Below are 18,740 nucleotides of genomic sequence, written 5' to 3'. Positions count from 1 at the left end.
GAGGCAGGGTGGGGCAGGGGGTGGAATCGAAGGCATCTAGGCTCTAAAACTCTGTCTGCCCACAGTGGAAGCCTACTGCATGTTGGACACTGAGCCCCATGGCCAGAACAGCTCGGTGGAGACCGAGTCAGCCACCAAGGACCTTGGCTTTACTCAGGAGTGAACATGGAGGTAAAGGACAGAAATACCCCCTCTATCCAAGAATTTTCCTTTCCTAGAGAGACTGAGACCCCTTAATTTTTATTTATTTTTTTGTGAGGCAATCGGGGTTAAGTTACTTGCCCAGGGTCACAAAGCTAGACCCCTTGATTTTTGAAGAGATACGTAGACAGAAAGATGGATGGATGGATAGAAGGATGATAGTAGATGATAGATAAAGGGAGGGAGCAAAGGAGAGAAGGAACATTTGCTAAATGTCTAGTATGTGCCTTGCACTAGGGATAGTAAGGCAAGCCAGATAGTTCTCAATCCCAGCTCTTAAGGGAATTGACATTCTAATGTAGAAATGATATAAAAAGAGAAGTTAGATAGGGGAGGAGAAAGGAGGGGAAGAGGGATGCAGGAGAAGTGCCCTCAGCAGACAGGGCGAGGAGCCTGACCCCTGGAAAGATGAGCCATCTACCAGTGGAGGCGGGGCAGGGGTAGGTTGGAGGTCAGAGGGGGAGCCATTGTTTCCTTTGGGGAGAGGATGATTGGGGAACAGGGTCATGGAATCTAGGAGACTACAGAAAGAGCAGGAAGAAGGAAATTTTGATCACCCTTAGCCTATGTGGGCTGTCCCAAAAGACTTGGTGCAGGTTTAAGTTATTCAGATTTAAAATTGCATGAAGACTTTGGAGACAGCCTGTGCATGGCTCTGAAAGAGGGCCCCTCATTTTGTCCCTTGAGGGGCAAGGGAATTTCTTAGTTTCTTCAGATTTGGGTCGGTGGGGAGGAAAGGGGATAGAGCAGGTGACAAAAAGTGGAGAGGAGGGAGCAGATGCCATATGGAGATAAAGGGTAGGGGCAGATGACCCAGGAGATCAGAGTAGGATTATGAAATTTAGAAGCCCTGAGTTCAAATTTCAGCTACCTGTGACACCTTGGGCAAATCTTCCCTTTTCATCTTAAAAATGAGGTGATTCGAACCCATGACCTCTAATATTGCTTTGAGCTCTAGACCTCTAATAATCTCCCTTTTGCTGAGAAAGAAACTGAGGGTCAGGGTCACACAACATCACTGGGAGGCTAATGCTTTACTCCGGGGTCAGAATTCTTTCCCCTTCACCATCTGCCTTGACTTTCCTGGGATGGGCTTTCATTTCTATAAAACCAGAGGTTTGGGCTAGCTGAACTTCAAAGCCCCTTCGAGCTGCACCACGTTGCAGTTCTCTCTTTATCCCTTGCCAAGGACCAGGCCCTCGGGCAGACTCCCCATCCGACCCACCCAGAAGGGGATCCTACCCCCTCTCCACCCACATTATTTCCCAGTTTCTGCATCTCCTCCTCCCCTTCCCCCAGTCAGGTGATGGTTCCAGGCCACCCGAATCCCATCCCTTCCTTCCTCTCCCCCTTCCCTGCTAGCCCCAGACACAGCCGTCTTTTCATCCAACCTGTGGGAGGTGTGGCCAGCCTCAAAGGCAGCACACAAGGCCCTTTGAGGAGGAGGTGGGGCCTGGGAAGCTGCCAGTTCCCCTTCTCTGAGGGGGGATGTGCTGGCCTGAGAGGAGGGGCCAGCTTCTAGCTGGCTCAGCATCAGGGAAAAAGGAACAGGGAGGGAGCGGGGCACCTGGGGGGCCTGAGGGAAGACCCCAGCTATGGCTCCTGCTGAGTCCAGAGCAGAATCAGAGAATGTCAGGCTGGAAGAGATCAATGCCCTTTATCATTTTTAAAATGGGGAAACTGGGATACAGAGAGACTCTTCGGTCTGGATCAGGGAAGGGACCCAGAGACCATTTGGTCTAGGGGCTCTTCATTGCTTCTGTCCCAAGGATCCCTTTGGCAGTCCGGTGAATCCTACAGACCCACTCCTCAGAATAACATTTCAAGTATGCAAAATAAAGTCCACAGGGCTACAAAGGAAACCGGTATATTTCTACTGCAAATAGTTATCAAGATATTAAAAAAAAAAAACACCAAATCTCTGATCTAGTCCAATGTCTTCATTTTACAGATGAAGAAACAGAGGCTCCTGGAAGGTGACCTGGCTTGCCTGAGAATCCACATCTATCCACAGAATCATTCAAGAGATCCTTACAAGGGATCTCAGAGGCCGTCATATACACACATACATGTATGCATGTATGTGTATATATATGCACATGTATTATATATGTATATATAATGTATACACACATACATAAATAATTGCAGCATTTTGCAAGTGAAGAAACCAAAGCCCAGGGAACTTACAGATAGAAGGAAATGGAGGAAACTAGGAGGCACCTGGGTGCACAGAGTGCTGGTCCTGGAGTCAGGAAGACTGGAGTTCAAATCCAGCCTTCTGTACTTACTAGTTGTGTGACCCTGGGCTAGTCATTTAACCTCTGTTTGACTCAGTCCCCTTGAGAAGGAAATGGCAAACCACTCCAGTATCTTTGCCATTGATGATATTGACATGCTATGTCAATGGGGTCACAAACAACAGTCAACACAGACAAAATCTGAACCTGGGTCCTCAGACCCCTGGGTCGGTGTTATTTTCCATCTGTCACACACCTCTTCAGCTGAGTTCACTAAGACAGTTTGCTTGGGACAACAGCAGGGAAAGCCATCCCTAGATCGCCCAGCAGGCAGTACCAGCCTTGCCCATAGGGTGAGAATGGGACCCCCTCGAAGTGTGGTGCAAGGGGTACTGGAAGGCTCTCAAGCCCCTAAATGCCAGCTCCAGGGTCTGAAACTCCTTTAGTTTATCAGATGCTAGTTTATTACAAGACCCTGTGGTAACAGCCCAGTTCAGATCCTCCCTATTCCTGGAAAACTTCCCTTACTGCTCCAGACCTCACTGATTCTCCCTTTGCTGACCCTCTCCAGCCCAGACCACCTGTATCCTGCCCTGCCTGACTTTAGTGGTGAGGCACTCCCGCTAGCACAATATCTTAAGTTGGGGGAGGTGCAGACTATTTGCACATGTTCCAAACGGTTCTCTGTAGGTCTGGAAGTCTTCTGGCCTTCTTACCTAAAGACCTACTGTTACCTTCAGATGATGGGTCTATATGTCTAAAAGCTCATGAGCCCACCACCATTGTGCTTTTCCTTACCAATCATCTCTTAGAAACAATTAGCTCAAAGCTAATTTACTACAGGCAGAAAAAATGGCGCAAGGGCATGGAGAGAGAAGGACTAACCTGAGAAAAAGCTTGGGAATGGGAAAGAATAGACCATGTAGGGGGAAAAAAAGAATGTGTGTGTGGCACCTAGATTGCATTCAAGAAGTTGGTGAATGAATGGATAAAAGTGAGAGAAGGAAGTTTGCACCAGTGGTGCTAAGCTCAAGGTTTGAGGCTCTTGACCCAGAAGGCCTGCCCACAGAATGCTCAAAAGGAATCACAGACACAGGAAGACAGAAGGCATCCTGTGCCAAGCAGGACCCAAGAGGAAGGGACTCATAACAATGACTCCCTCTAACGAGGGACTGGGAAGCTGCCTTATAGAGACCTCCCAAGGGTAATGAAGAAGTGTGTGGTCATCCTGAAGCATCTACCTGAGATGGGATTAGGTCTCTTTCAACACTCATCCAACCACCAACTGTTCCCCACTTCTGCTGATTCATGCACAAATGAACACTATCGTAGGAGAACCCAAGAGTCAATGAGCCAACAAGCAATTATCAAGTACTGACTGTCTACCAGGCACTGTTTTACAGATATGAGAGGATGGAGGCCCAGAAGTCAGATGATTTGACTAAGGCCATCCAGGCAAATCAGAGACAAAGGGAAGATTTCCACTCAGGTGCCCTGACTCCAGAGTCAATGCTTTTCTTCCTATCATGCCCAATTATGGGGAAGAGAGGAGGAATGTGCAGAATGAATATCAAGGTCATTAAGTGACACAAAAAGGGAGGATTTGGTTTCTGGGCCATGGATTATGATCCCTGAACAAAGGGCTTCTGGCAAAAGAGTAAATCCCTGGGAGAAGGGAAGAACTTATTTGGCAGGACATTTGCTGGCTAATCAAGAATTGAAATTGAAATCTGAAAGCGAATGGGGAGAAAAGCTACCTCGTTCCCATTATTGCTGATGGAATTCATTTATAGAGTAGAATTTATGCCAAATGCCTTCTGTCACTGCCCTAAGATTCTAGGATATCCCCAAGGAACTAAAAGGATTTGATTTATTATTATTTTTAACCAATGGAGGTATCACTAAGACCCAGTACATAAGACCTATGTTTGTATATGTCTAAATGGGCATGTCTTTTTTTAACAGTGAATTTTTAAAATTCCTAACTAGAAAATCTTCAGTATATGGCACAATAGACAGCTGAATTTGGAGTCAAGAAAACCTGATCGCAAATTCTGCCTCAGACATTTACCAGCTGTGTGACCCTGGGTAAGTCACTTAAAATCTCTTGGCTTAAAGTGTCCAAGTGTGTGTACAAATGAGTGTCCTCATTTGTAAAACAGGGATAATAATAGCACTAACTTATTATAGCAATTAATTAAGATGTAATATACACATAAAGTGTTTTGCAAGCATTACATAAATATCAGCTATTGTTACTATTATTATTAACAAATATTGATATTTCCATATGCAAAGAAGAACAAGAAAATTGAGATTGTATATGACATTGTGGATATATTATATATAGCTTCCCTTAATATAAATGATATCTGTATAGGTTCATAATTCTATAGTTACATAGTATCAAAACAAAGAGTAGCTCTTTGCAAACCTTCAAATGTTGTATAAGTATCAATTATTCTTAAAGTAATGATACCTTGCACACAGTAGGCATTTAATAAATATTTATTGAATTGAATGGGAAACCAGCCATCTAGGTATTCTGCTAAGAATCTCATTCTTCTAAAGGCAGACCACCTAGTTTTTGACTTGTCTTAAGAACAACTTTATCAGACTTTGACCAAAGTAGTCTTTATCAGACTACTGACCAAAGTAGTAGCCAAATGAGCCAGTATAGACACTCATGGATACCAAAGGGCACAGGTGCCTTTAAAACAAGCATCGGGCAGGAGAATCCTAAGTAAGCGATTCCAGGCATGGCCATAATGCAAGTACTATTGAATCCCACCCTGACCCCAATGGGTTTCTCTTGTATAACAAAGCTGGCTTCATGTGTTGTTTCCAATCCCATTCATCTTTCCCACTTTCCCATTTTAATGACCCTAGATAAGCTCTGACTTTTGATTTCTGCTTTTCTTCTTCTTGCCCTCTCTATAATGACCTTGGAGGCCATGTACACTGCATTTACAATTTCCATTGATTGGCCTTGACTTGACCAAGTGAGTGATGTGGGAATGATGAGAATCTTGGGAAAAAGTGGGTCATCTTGTAATTCATGGGAAGAAAGGGAGAGAATGCCAACCTTAGTCTGACATGTATCCAAGAGTTTGGGAAAGCAGATTTAAAACTGCAGTATATAGGTAGGTAAATGGAAGGATGGATAGATAGATGCATAGCTATAGATGATAAATTTATAGGCCGTAGATTAGATTGATTAGACATGGATAAAAATAGATGTGTGTCAGAGGGAGTGAAAGAGAGAAAGAAATGGGGGGAGAGAGCGAGAAAGAGAAAGAGAGAGAGAGAGAGAGAGAGAGAGAGAGAGAGAGAGAGAGAGAGAGAGAGAGAGAGAGAGAGAGAATCCCACAACTTGGAACTCTTAAAGGGAAAGGTTGGGATAGAAGGCTCTGAAGAATGAAATTCTGATTATGGCTAAGTCCCACTAATGCAAATAATGAATCCCTCAAAGTGGTCACATTCTTTGAATTCACAATGTGTACTTCCACTGAGCTAGAGCCAATTACCATATTTTACATAATTACAACTTCAAACACTGAGAATTCAAATATATGTGACCCCTTTATGGGATTCAGTATTCACAGAAATCAGGACCTTACTGAATACAGTTGATATTTTGGAATGTGCTGAATTTGGAGTTGAAGGACATAGATTCAGTTCTCAGCCCTGACATTTACTATTTGAGTGACCTTGGCAAAGTAATTTCTCTTTCTTGGACTTCAGTTACCACATCTACAAAATGAAGGGATCGGTCTATATGACCTCTAAGACCTTTTCCAGCTCTAGATCTGTAACCTTGAAAAGAAGGGAAGCAACATCTAAAGGAAACAATGTGGTTGCATAGGAAATTCTTCAATGAATTCAGATTTGTAAAAGATTTGCAAGCAGGGTCATATAGCCAAGGATTAATACAAGAGTGTTACTCTGCCCTTTAACATCAGAAAGAATGAAGTCCGAAAAGATCTGAGGTTTCAGAAAAATGTTAAAAATGACCAAAATGGCTTTTTAAAGATATATGCAGAAAAATATGAACAATCAAATTCAACAAGCTTTTATTATACACTTAATATTTACAAGGCACTGTGCTGGGTAATGGGGATGCAAAGTCAGAAATGAAACAGTTCCTGTTCTCAAAGAGCTTCTATTGTACTGAGGCAGTACCGAGTTCTGGACTTGGAGGCAGGAAGATCTGAGTTCAAATTCAACCTCAAACATCTCCAAGCTGTGTGACTCTGGGCAAATCACTTAACCACTATCTGCCTCAGTTTCTTCACCTTTATAGCACCTACCTCACAGGATTATTGGGAGGATCAAACAAGGTAATAGACGTAAAGTGCTTAGCAAACACTGAAATGTGTTATGATTGTTATTATTATTGCTGGGAGGATACAATGTAAACCTAGATAAGTAAACAGAAAATATATATACCAGGCAATTTCAGTGATGGGGAAAGACTACCAGCTGGGGTGGCAGGGCAATCAGGGAAGAACTGGTGTGGGGGAAGAGGAACTTCAAGAAGAGGAATTACTATCTGGGGTCAACAGAATGGTATGATGTTTATAGATGACAGAAAAAAGGTAGAATACCTTCTCCACCAAGGAGAATGCCCTTCATGTAGAAAAGGAGAGAAGAGATTCCATAAAGAAGGTCTTAAAGTCCAAGGTAGGTGAGGAGCTAGTAAGAGGAGACCACCTCCCCAAGGCCAGGTTATACACACACTATGATATGATATGATATGATATGATATGATGTGATATGATATGATATATGATATGGTATGATGTGAGATGACATGATATGATACAACATGACATGATGTGATGTGATATGATGTAATATAATATATAGCAAATATAACATAATATATTATATAATTAATATATTGTATATACTTAGATATAATTACATATTGCTATATATGTTATTATTACATCATTTATGTGTTATGTTATGTTATGTTATGTTATGTTATGTTATGTTATGTTATGTTATGTTATGTTATGTTATGTTATATACTGCTGTACCCAACATGTGAGTGCCCCTCTCAGGAGCCCGGGGGCTCTGCTGCAGTTACTTCCCTAGGGAAAAAAGAAAACCTCATACAGAGTGTATTACTTTCATGGCAGGCAGACCAGTATGTCTTTGAGTGTCAGACTGATGGTCATTGATTAACACTGGGGCCACCAGTCCTCATGCCAACCACTTCTGCAGCTCTGGGTAGAGAGATAAGGGTAACGGTTCTCTCCAATCAGAACACAAAGACATTTTTTTGGTGTGGGATTTAGCTACCTGAGCCCCCTAAAGAGGTATACACAGAATACACTCACAAAAGGATGAGACAAGGAAGACATCAGGGCTGCTGCTATATGTTGTGACTGAGTAACTTCATGTATGCATCCTTTATTTGCTGCCACAAAAAGCTCAGGGTCTGGTTTCTCTGACCTGCAGCCCCCTGCTGCCAGGCACCCTGCCTCATACTTTGCAAGTAGTCTCCAACTACAACAAGTGGAATAGCTTGCAGGTACATTCAAATCTTCCTTGTTTGCTGTGCTGATCAACTATTTCACATGCCTAGCTTTGACAAAGTTAACCACTACCAGCAATCTTTGAGAAATCTTGGAAGACAAGAAAGATGCCAGGATACTAGGGAAGGCAAATACCCTGATTTTTAAAAAGAGAGGAAGGTAGATTTCAAAAATTATACATCAGTGAATTTAGTGCCAATTCTTGGCAAAACTAGAACAGACTGTTGAGCAGAAGGCTTGCGAGCTCATTAAGAATAAAGTAGTGTTCATTAGGAACCAGCATGGATTCACTAAGAAGAAAACATGATATACCTAATTCATTTCCTTTTCTGCCAATCACTGAACATGCAAGGAATTCTTCAGATCCAGCAATTCTCAGAAAAAGTCCTAAGAGACTGTGCTTTGTCTCCATGGAAGGAGTACTTCTTAGAGTAATAAAATCACATATCCTCATTACTGAAATGTCAATTCAGCAATGAATTCCACAGTTTTCTCATGACATCCTTAAGATCAAGGTGGAGAATTGTGGAGAACTGTTACATATTATAGTATAGCTAGATGAACTTGTGGCTGGTTGAACAATGATGCCCAGACACTTTTGATTTTAATGAATTGATTTCAACTATTTGAAAGACTGTTGTGTGAAACTTCCATTAACATCCTAATCTATTTCCTCATCCTGTATTAGAGGTAGTCCTGGGTATTCAATGTCTATGTCAATGATACACAAACTCTAGAAGGTCCTACTAAGCTGGAAAGCCTTTGAAGTCGGTTTGACAAGTCATCAGAGCACCAGCTTTAACCAGGTTCAAAGTGGATCACCATAGAATGGTCCATCAATTGATAACACTGATCACAGCAACTCAAGAACTTTCTACAGAGGTGGGAAGTAGTTGAAGTCTTCATTGGTAATGGCAATAAACTGGAAACTAAGGGGATATCCAATAACTGGGAAATGGCAACCATATTATGGTATATTAATGCAATGGAATCCCACTGTATCATAAGAAATTATGAAGGACAGTTTCAGAGAACTCCAGGAAGACTTGTATGAACCTATGCAGAGTGAAGTGAGCAGAGCTAGGAGAATAATTTATATAATAACAATTTTAAAAAATTTAAAGTCAAGAATTTTTGAAGTCAAGAACTCTGATCAATGCAATGATCCTAAAGACTTATGAGGAAGCATGATACCCACCTCTTGACAGGGGTACAATAGAGTCAATATAAAGAATGAGACCTATATCTGAGAATGACCAATTTGGGAACTAATTTTGCTTGACACTGCATACTTTCCTTTCCTTTCCTTTTCTCTTCTCTTCTTTTCCTTTCTTTTCTTTCCTTTTCTTTTTTAAATGGGAGGGGGTAGGTGGCAGGGAGAGGAAATAAATGTTTGTTAGTGGAATTTTTTTAAGTGAATTATTTACCCTTGTGAGGTACTGGGATTCATTGGATGAGTGGTTCAATGGAAAGGATGCTGCCTTTGAGGTCAGAGGACCTCTGTCATTTGCTAATCCTAGACAAAGCTTCTCATCTATAAAATGAGGAGCTTTACTAGATAACCTATACGGGCCCTTCTAGCTCTGAATCTGTGATCCATACCAGTCTGAATGACTAGTACATGGATTCCTCAGTCCTACTTCCTTATAGGAGACTGGCAAGTTGGTCCAGATGACCTGAAAGATTCTTTTCAGCTCTCAGATTCTAAAATTCCATATGGGATATATCATATGTGTGTAACACATACATATATAGAAATAAACATACATACATTAATACGTGCATGCCATATACACGTGTCTATAAGCACATATTCTGCTATCAGCAGACAGTGAGGGAGCAGTCAGCTCACATGTGAGGGAGTGAGCTCCAAAGCGATCATGGGAAAAATGTTAAACAATGGTGGAGATAAGGAAAAGGCTGCATCATCCAATTTCACACAACACCAAGTCCCACAGAAGTTATGACTCCCTCAAGGTCACACAGGACCTACAGCAGAACTGGGGATGGAACCTGATTCTCTAACACCAAAGCTGATGTTCTTTCCATGAGAAACAACCATGACCACCCCCCAAAGAAATAGCCTAACAAAGCCTTTTGACAGCTGCTGTTACTACCATTACCCACCCACACCCGCTTGCCCATGCCACATGGCAAGGGTCTATGTAAGCCAGATGAAAGGGTGGGAAAAGATCAAGAGACCACTGAGTTCAATCCTATTATTTTACAGAGAAGGACAGGTTCTGACTCCAAAGCTTCTGAGTTCAAATCCGGAACCCTTTCTATTACGCTGACTTTCTCTTTATCCCTTTGTCTAGCTAGGATGCAGAACTGGAATCCTCTTTTCTTTCCTTTCTCTCTCCTGTCTTTTTCCTTTTCTATCTTCTCTCCTCTCCTCTGGCCTCCTTTTTAAAATCTTTTTTTTCTTTTCTCCCCTCTCTCCCTTTTCTTTCTTTTCTTTCTCTCTCTCCTCTCTTCTTTCCATCTTCTTTTTTCCTCTCTCTTTTCCACCTTTTTTTGGTCTCCTTCTTTTTTCCTTCTTTCTCCTCTCTCTTCTATCTCTGGCCCTTTTCCTTCTAACTCTTCTTTCTTAATCCTCTCTTTTCTGCCTCTTTTCTCTCCCTCTCCTCACTCTCTCTTCTGTTTTCTCATCCTTTCCCTTCCTCCCCTATTGTGTATCTCACTCCTAATGCTGAAAGACTCTGCTGACACCAGCCCAAAATTCTCTAGTACTCTCTGGGCCTCCCTGACCTTTTGGTCATTCATACCCCAACCCAATCAGACAGGGCCCTTGGACTTTAACTGCCCCCCCAACACACACAACTGCCCCCCCACACACACACACCACGGATGCTGGCACACACACACACACACATATACACACACACCATCCCTTTTCTCTTTCCTTTTCCCCCTCCCTTTCCTTTCCCACCAAACCCCCTGAGGCAGACTCTCACCTGTATTCACTTTTGCAGAAGGAGGCTCCCTGGACAGCAGAGGACGTCTTATAAAGTTCGATTCAGACTAAGCCTCCACTTATGTGTGACCCCCGCCTCCCACTCGCACCCTGTGGGCTGCACTAGTACCTCCAGTGGGAGGCCCCGGATGGATGACCCTCCCGCTGCAGCTGCTTCTGATGCCCGGGCCTCTGAACTCCCCCCAGAGCCCGCTTGGAGGCAACCATGCAAACTGAAAGGCAAAGTTCAGCTCTTCGGTGTTCTCCTCCCCACTGGCTACGTTACCCAGTCATCTTATCCCTTCCTTGCCTAGAGGGGCTTGGTTTGGAGCCAGGAAAGCCTCAGATGATTTCTGGACAGTGAGTAACATTGTCTTTGAGCTTTTGCCCATCCATGGTTAGCCATAGCCCCAAGTTCTACTGGCCCCTAATATCCGTTCTTCTGAAATTAATTCCCCCCCCTGCTCCCTCACTCCCCACCCCCACCCCAGGGCAAAAAAAGGGCTCAGGGAAGGGGCTCAGGACCCCCTAAAAGTGATGAAAGCTTGACAGAACATTACTGAGCAGGCTGCTTTTTTCCCAGGAGAAAAACAGGTGCCTGTTTCTCCTGAAGGCTTTTTTGTGAAGATTCAAATCCTTAAGGTCCCATCAAGGCTTCTATCATTTATCCCCTCCCCCCTGACCTTGGTGCCCAAACTACCCTTTGCTTGTTCTATATCTTCTGATCTCTATTCACTCTCATTCCTTGGTCCCAGACTCCACTGAAGAGAACTTATACTCCAGAGTCGTCATGGGGACATGGTCATAGCAGACAAAAGCTAGGTGCGATCTCTCAATAAGAGCAATGGTAGAGGGTAGGGGGAAAGGGAAAATTACAAGGCACTTTTGTGTACACACTAGAGGAGAAACATCCTTTCTAAAATTTAATTTTATATTTTTAATAAACAAAATTTATTTTCTTTCCCTCTTTATTTTTGCCTCTCATTGGAAAAAACAAAAACCCTTGTAATAAATATGCAGAGTCAAACAAACCAAATGCCCATCTTGGTCATAGAAAAAAATGCCTTAATTCGCACCTTGAATCTATCTCCTCTCTGACAGGAAGTAAGCCATGTGCTTCCTCCTCAGTCTTCAGGAATTGTGTTTGGCCATGCTAATGATCAGAATTTTTAAGTCATTTAATGTCATTTGATTTACCAGTGTTGCGGTTATTCCATAAATCGTTCTGGTTCTGTTCACATAAGTCTGCCCAGGTTTCTCTGAAACCATCCCCTTTGTCATTTCTTACAGTACAATAGTATTCCATGGGCAGCTAAGTGGCACAGTAGATAGATAACTGATCTTAAAATCAGGAAGACTGGTCTTGCAAATGAGTTCAAATCCAGCCTCAAACACTTACTAATTGTATGACCCTGGGCAAGTTATTTAACCCTGTTTGCCTGTTTCCCATGTTTAAAATGAGCTCGAGAAGCAAATGGCAAATCATTCCAGTATCTCTGCCAAGAAAACCTCAAATAATCTATACATAAAGAGATTTTTATGTAATGCACATAAGGTGAATTTAGGGTTCAAGTCTGAGGGTTGGAGTTGAAAGTGGACATAAGGTTAGGGTTAGAGTTTGCCCCTACCTAATCACTTCACTTAGCCTATATAACAAGGACATAAACAAAATAATGCCTTTGCACAAATCATAAAGTGTACTAAAATGCAGGCATTATTATGAAATGAAAGATAATGCACAGTACTGTAAAATTAACATAGATGGGCAGTGTGTTGCCCCTTCTCCACCCACTGTGCCTAGCTTTTATCATGATGGTTGGCTGAAATTTCTTTCAGAATTCTTTACATAAAGTTGAATTAGAATAATGTAAATTTGCATAAAGTGAGAAGTATCTGGCTTGAAGAAAAAAGAAAATGCCAAATAGAGTCACAAAGATTTGGACATGACTGAAACATTTGAAAAACAGGAAGTATTCTTTAACATTTGTATGCCATATTTTGTTCAGGGCATTCCCTAACAGACAGGCACTTCATTCGTTTACAATTCTTTGCCATCACAAAAAGTTGCTATGAATATTTTTGTGCATTTGGGGTCTTTTTGTCTTTAAAAAAAAATTTCTTTGGAGTATAAGCCTAATAGTAACATTAATAGGCCCATAGCATGTCCTTTTTTATTATTTTCTTTTTGGAGGGCAATTGGGGTTAAGTGACTTGCCCAAGGTCACACAGCTAGTTTTTGTGATAAGTGTCTGAGGCCGGATTTGAACTCAGGTCCTCCTGACTCCAGGGCTGGTGCTCTACTTGCTGTACCACCTAGCCACCCCCATAGCCTTTCCTTTATAAGGGACTTTGATGAGGAGGACTTCCTCAGGGGCAGTGGGATGAACCTGTGAGGGGAACCCTTCCTCTTGTCTCTGGGTTCTGGCCTTCCACTGATGAGGTTCAGTGGTTAGGAGTGAAGTGGGAAGGAAACATCTGAGCCTGTCTCATTGTGTCCAAGGTAGGAGAGTGGGAAATAGAAGGAAACAAAAACTTGCACCCTGCTACTTACCTAGCCTGGGGACCCTGGGCAAGTCATTTCATTTGTATCTTTGTGCCTCAGTTTCCTTCTCAGTAAAATGAGGACAAAAATACGTATGCCACTGACCTCATGGGATTGTTCAAAAATGTTTGACATCAATCTAAAGGGCTTTGTTAAGGGCTAGAGATCATGCAATATTAGCGTTGCTTGCCTTAGGTTTCCTCCCTGGACCTCAACTTCTTCCTCTGTTAAATGAGGGGGTTGGGCTAGGTAATCTCCAAGGACCCTTCCAGTTCTAACATTCTTCCTTCAAGAATTTTATGAGGTGTCTCAGAAAAGCAGCTGAGGAGGAGGGGCCCCTGAAACATAAAATTGCATGAAAAAGGAGAGGGGAATTCAAGGACACAACTGCCTCCTTCACACTCCCAAGCAGATGCTAAAGTATGCTGGGGGGGGGGGGTATCTGGAGAAGAAGGAGGCTTCCCCTCAGGTCATCCTAACGAGGGGATAGATGATTTAAAGGGTCCACTCTTCTTTTGTGAAAGCAAAAGGGAATTGGGAGAAACAGGCAGGTCAGACTAATTACAGGAGAGAGGGCACCTTCAAACAAAGCCAGCAGCCCCAGAATGGCTCTTTCCTTGGATAAAAGAAAACTGAAGGGCCCCCATTCAAGACCTTTCAGACTCCAGGGGTCCTGATGTCAAAGCCCCTTCCTCCCCACTCTCAGATTTCCTGGCCTAGCTTCTCTCAAGGCTCTTAAACTTCATTCCAGCCCAGTAACAAGAGGCCTCTAGGGGCAGAGCTCTGCACCTGGGGGAAAGCCAGAGTAGGATTACTGAGCCCTGGTGAGAGACAAAGATGATTTAGCTCCCTCCCCCCTCTCCCATCTCCTTACCTTTCGATCACTATCACACCTGTTGGACGTTCATGGTTTCATATCAATCCTCTTTACTGTTGTTGTCCTTCATATATTTAAGTGTATTTGTTGATGATGACTATGTTCATATTAATGGTTTTTTCAGTCTGCATTAGAGCTGTCCAAGGAACAGAGAAATCTGGGCTCCAAGCCCAGGGCACTTAGATAGGCAATCAAAAGCACCGACAAACTTCCCACTCATACACTGTGGGAAAAGATGAAGGAAGGGAAAGCCATCCCAGTCTCTAAGCACTGTTAACAGACATCCTGGTAAAGCAGAGTCAGGTGAAACTTGGCTTCAAATCCTGTCTCTGATAATGTACCCGCTGCATGACCCTGGGCAAGTTCATTTACCTGTCTCTGGGTCTTCATTTCTTCGATTCTAAAATGGGAATATTAATAACTATAGGGTTGACATTCCAGTATCCTCGTGAGGATCAAATGAGAAAATGTGTGCAAAGTGCTTTGTAGACCTTCAATCTCTATTTAAAGGTTAACTGTAAAGTTCAGCTGGAGTGGGGGAGGGGGACAGAGACAGAGATAGAGAGACAGAGACAGAAAGAAAGGAGAGAGACACACAGAGAGAAACAGAGAGATAGAGACAAAGAGAGAGATGGAGAGAGACAAACAGAGACAGAGATGGAGAGACAAAAAAGAGAGAGACAGACAAAGAGAGAGATGGAGATACAGAGAGACAGACAAAGAGAAGGAAAGAGTAAGAGAGAGAGAGAAACAGAGAGAGAGGCTACAACCTCATATATGAACAAAATTTGTATAAAGTAGCACAAATGAACAACAACATGGTATGATGGATGAATAAAGGGCTGACTTTGTGTAATGGGAATGTAAATTTTTAAGATCTTCCCTGCCCCTAGGCTAAAGTGCACCTGGAGCCTGGGGTGGGAGGTTTGTTTTTCAGTAGATACTTTTTGATTGGGCAGTGAGTCAATAAAGTTGTTACATTCTCTGAGCCAGGAGAAGGCTATATAAGCCCTGATGTGTAGCTTTGTTTTGGGGCTCACTTTGAGAAGTGTTCTGTGATTTGATCAGATGAGACTATGGGAAGCCGTTGTTGAGAACCCCCCCCACCCCGCTTTGAAAAACCCAGATGTTGATGAAATCCAGATGTTGATTTGGTATGGATGTAATGGTTGGACAGTTTGGAAACTGTCTACTTGATCTGTTTCTCTGTCTTGAAAATTCTGTCTGTATATTCTGAAGTTCGGGGTGCTGACCTTTTTCCCCTGAACTAGGTAAACGATACATATTTGACTGATTAAAGTAAGCTTGTTAACCCATTTTGAGTTGCTTTCCTTTATCAAAGCAGATCTAAGAACCTGTGTTGGCAGCCAACCTGGGGACCCTGGGGTGCTTGGTGCTACACCTTGGTATCAGGACAACCTGGATTGAAGGCCAATGCACAGACCTATGCCCATACCCATAAAACCACAAGTCCATCTTCCTGCAAAATGTACTTGAGCATAACTCTCTGTCATTTGGGAAGTTGAAGGGGATAAGAAAAAAAGAAGTGATCAGAGTTAAGGTGGCCCTCATCAAGGCAGGTTTCTGGGAGAAAGAAGGTCTCATTCAAATTTTTGAAGAAAAAATAGTCCTCTTGCCAGACAGCATTCAGTCTTCCCACAAGTGACAGGTGTACTTCTGCCCACAGGCTGGGGGACAGCTAGTGCCCCAGAGAGAACATGGACAAAAGGAGCAAGCAGGGTGTGGGCTTCACCTCTTGCCACGTCTGTATACCTAGATCTCTTAGATTTTCCTAAGATCAAGGGCTGAAAGGGTCCTTAGAGCTCATACATTTCTATGCCCCTTTCACTCATGAGGAAATTGAGACTAAATGATTTATCAAAGCTAGTAAGTGGAAAACCCAGGATTTGAACTCAAGCCTTCAGACTTTGAATTCAGTGATTGACATCACTCTTTAGTCATTTTTCATTTCAGAGCCTCACCTTCCTCATTTATGAACTGGGGGTGGCAATCCCAGACCGACCACCTCGTGAGGATATTTCTGTAAGCATGAACAATGGGTGATTCTCTGATTAGGCTTCCCCCTTGACCCACAGGTAGAGAAAACTACCTAAGACTCAAAAGAGAAATTTGACAGTGCTCTAAAAATGCCATGAATTGTCATCATTGTTGTTACTATCATCTTCCTTAATGGAAGGCAGCAGAACTTGATGTGCTAGGCTCAGAATCGGAGGTCTGGATTCAAATCCCACTTCTGACACTCGATATCTGCCTGGTATGGCCTTGGTTTGAGTCACTTAACCCCACCATGCTCCCTGCAATTTTCTCTGAGTTAGGTCCTAAGTTAGGGGTGGGGAGCCTGTGGCCTTCTAGGTCCCTAAGGCCACTTAAGGACCTACAAGGCCACCGCTTCCTGGTCCCTGTACTAAATCCTTTACAAGTTGCATTCTGAATTGGGGAAGTTGGGCAGGAAGGGGGGGAGGCAACTTTTCTCTCAATTATAGATCCCATTCCCTAAGCCAGACTTTTTAAAAGATACCTTAGAAAGCACCTAAGCCAAGAAACAATTCTGCAGCCCAGAGGGGACTTCCAAGTCCCCCATGATGAGTCAGGGACAAGGCTGGAACCAGAGCCCAGAGTCCTGACTTCTGCTAGTCTGGTGTTCTTTTCATGTTCCTCAAGGGAAGTTTATGTCCCCCTTCTGGTTCTCTCCTCCCACCTGCACCTTTAAGAGGAGGAGCCCTTTGGGCTTTGATTCCCCATCCTCCCTCCTCCTCCCCTCACCCTTTACAGAATCTGCAGAAATAGGCTGTATCACTTAACCCTGACTCATTATTGCCAGAGCACCTCACGTCTGTTCTTAACCCTACCCTCTCTGGAACATCTACCAGCAAGCCCCTCTACCTTCCAGCTTCACATGGGACTGGGCACTTTCAGACACTCCCTAAGAGTCAAAAATTTTAGGAAGAATCCACCTCATACCCAAGCTCTGTGAGCCATGGGGAGGGGGACAGTGCTAGCAGGAGCCAAGGACTGGGGGGGGGGGGAGAGGGGTATCTAAAGAAGGAGCGAGGGGTAACTCCTCCTCTCCCTTCACACTCACACTTATCCTACCGAAAAGCTGTAGTCATAGAATCACAGATTTTTGGACCAGGAAGGGAGATTCAATTAGAGATTGAATTGAGTCCAATCCAATAAGCACGTATTAAACATCTACTACTGTCTGCAAGATGGAAAGCAGAAGGACATAGAAGGTAGTAGTAAGATCTGGGTTCAAGTCCCACCTCTGACCTGTATTGGCTGTGTGACCTTGGGCAACTCCCTTAACCTCCAGGTACTCTAGGAATCTGTTAGACCAAATTGCAGAGAAACCGGTGGCCTACATTGGTGGAGGGGGTGTCCCTTCCATTCTTATCCCGCTTTCACTGGCCTTCTCCCAGGTCTAGAAGGCCGTTTCTCCGACCTCTCCTCCTGGCTTCTTTCAAGCCTCACCGTCTACAGGAAACCTTTTCCAGTCCTCCTTAATCTTGGTAACTTCCTTCCGAGATCAGCCATGATTTATCCTGCCTGTGTCTTCTTTGTACACCATTGTTTTGGGGTTTCTCCCCCATTAGATTGTGAGGTTCTTGAGAATGAGACTGTTCGGGTCCTTCTTGGTGTTCCTGACACTTAACTCAGTGCCCAGCCTAGAGGAGCGCCTTAATAAATTCCTGTTGACTTGACAAAGACCCTCAGTGCCTCAGATAAGTTTTGCAAGTAGACAATGAGCTGAGTGGGCTGCTATTGAATCAGATGACATTGGCCTGGATCCCAGCTGGGAAGTGGTTCAGCACCACTTTTAGTCATCCCAGGCTTCTCTCTGACACCAGAACCTCTCTTTCTAAAACCAGTATTCCTTTGGCTATACTTCTTATTGTTCAGTGGTTTCAGTGGATCTCTGTGTCTTCATGGTCCCATTTGAGGTTTTCTTGGCAAAGATTGTAGCGTGGTTTGCCTTTTCCTTCGCCAGTTAATTTTTAGAGATGAGGAAACTGAGGCAGAAAGGGTTAAGTGACTTGCTCAGGGTCATGCAGCTAGTCAGTGTCTGAGGCTGCATTTGAGCTCAGGGCTTCCTTGCCAAACTGGCCAGCCCCTGGCTCAGGATTCTAGGCCCAGCACTCTATGTACTACCCGTGTTTCCCCAATAATAAGACACTGTCTTATTAATTTTTTTGGAAAGAAAAACACCAGAGGGCTTATTTTCAGGGGAGGGCTTATGTTGTCCTGCCTCAGCTCTCCTCCGAGGCACTGCTCTCAATGGTGCCAGCAAGCAAATCACTGGGGAAGAACAGGATGACGCGCTCACTGCTGCAGCTCTGATCGGATGCAGCTTGGAGCG

At 43.5% G+C, this 18,740-nt stretch overlaps 1 protein-coding gene and 1 long non-coding RNA gene across 2 annotated transcripts in view; one reads left to right on the top strand and one right to left on the bottom strand.

Moving 5' to 3' along the window:
- Positions 1-11,296, bottom strand: part of STRA6 (signaling receptor and transporter of retinol STRA6) — a 72,390-nt gene extending 61,094 nt beyond the window's left edge. Inside the window, exon 1 of the mRNA XM_069071183.1 lies at positions 10,945-11,296. The gene's annotated coding sequence lies outside the window, so the exon portion shown is untranslated. The remainder of the gene's footprint in view (positions 1-10,944) is intronic.
- LOC138148498 (uncharacterized) overlaps positions 44-18,740 on the top strand; it is a 36,114-nt gene continuing 17,417 nt past the window's right edge. Inside the window, exons 1-2 of the long non-coding RNA XR_011165078.1 lie at positions 44-171; positions 4,431-4,529. This is a non-coding gene — a long non-coding RNA (uncharacterized lncRNA). The remainder of the gene's footprint in view (positions 172-4,430; positions 4,530-18,740) is intronic.

Source organism: Petaurus breviceps, unplaced genomic scaffold (genome assembly GCF_028583685.1).
Source record: "Petaurus breviceps papuanus isolate PSGF00001 unplaced genomic scaffold, PetGlider_PUasm1.0 90825, whole genome shotgun sequence".
Taxonomy (NCBI): domain Eukaryota; kingdom Metazoa; phylum Chordata; class Mammalia; order Diprotodontia; family Petauridae; genus Petaurus; species Petaurus breviceps.
Note: the sequence above shows the minus strand (reverse complement) of the source record. Positions and strands in the feature narration are given on the sequence as shown.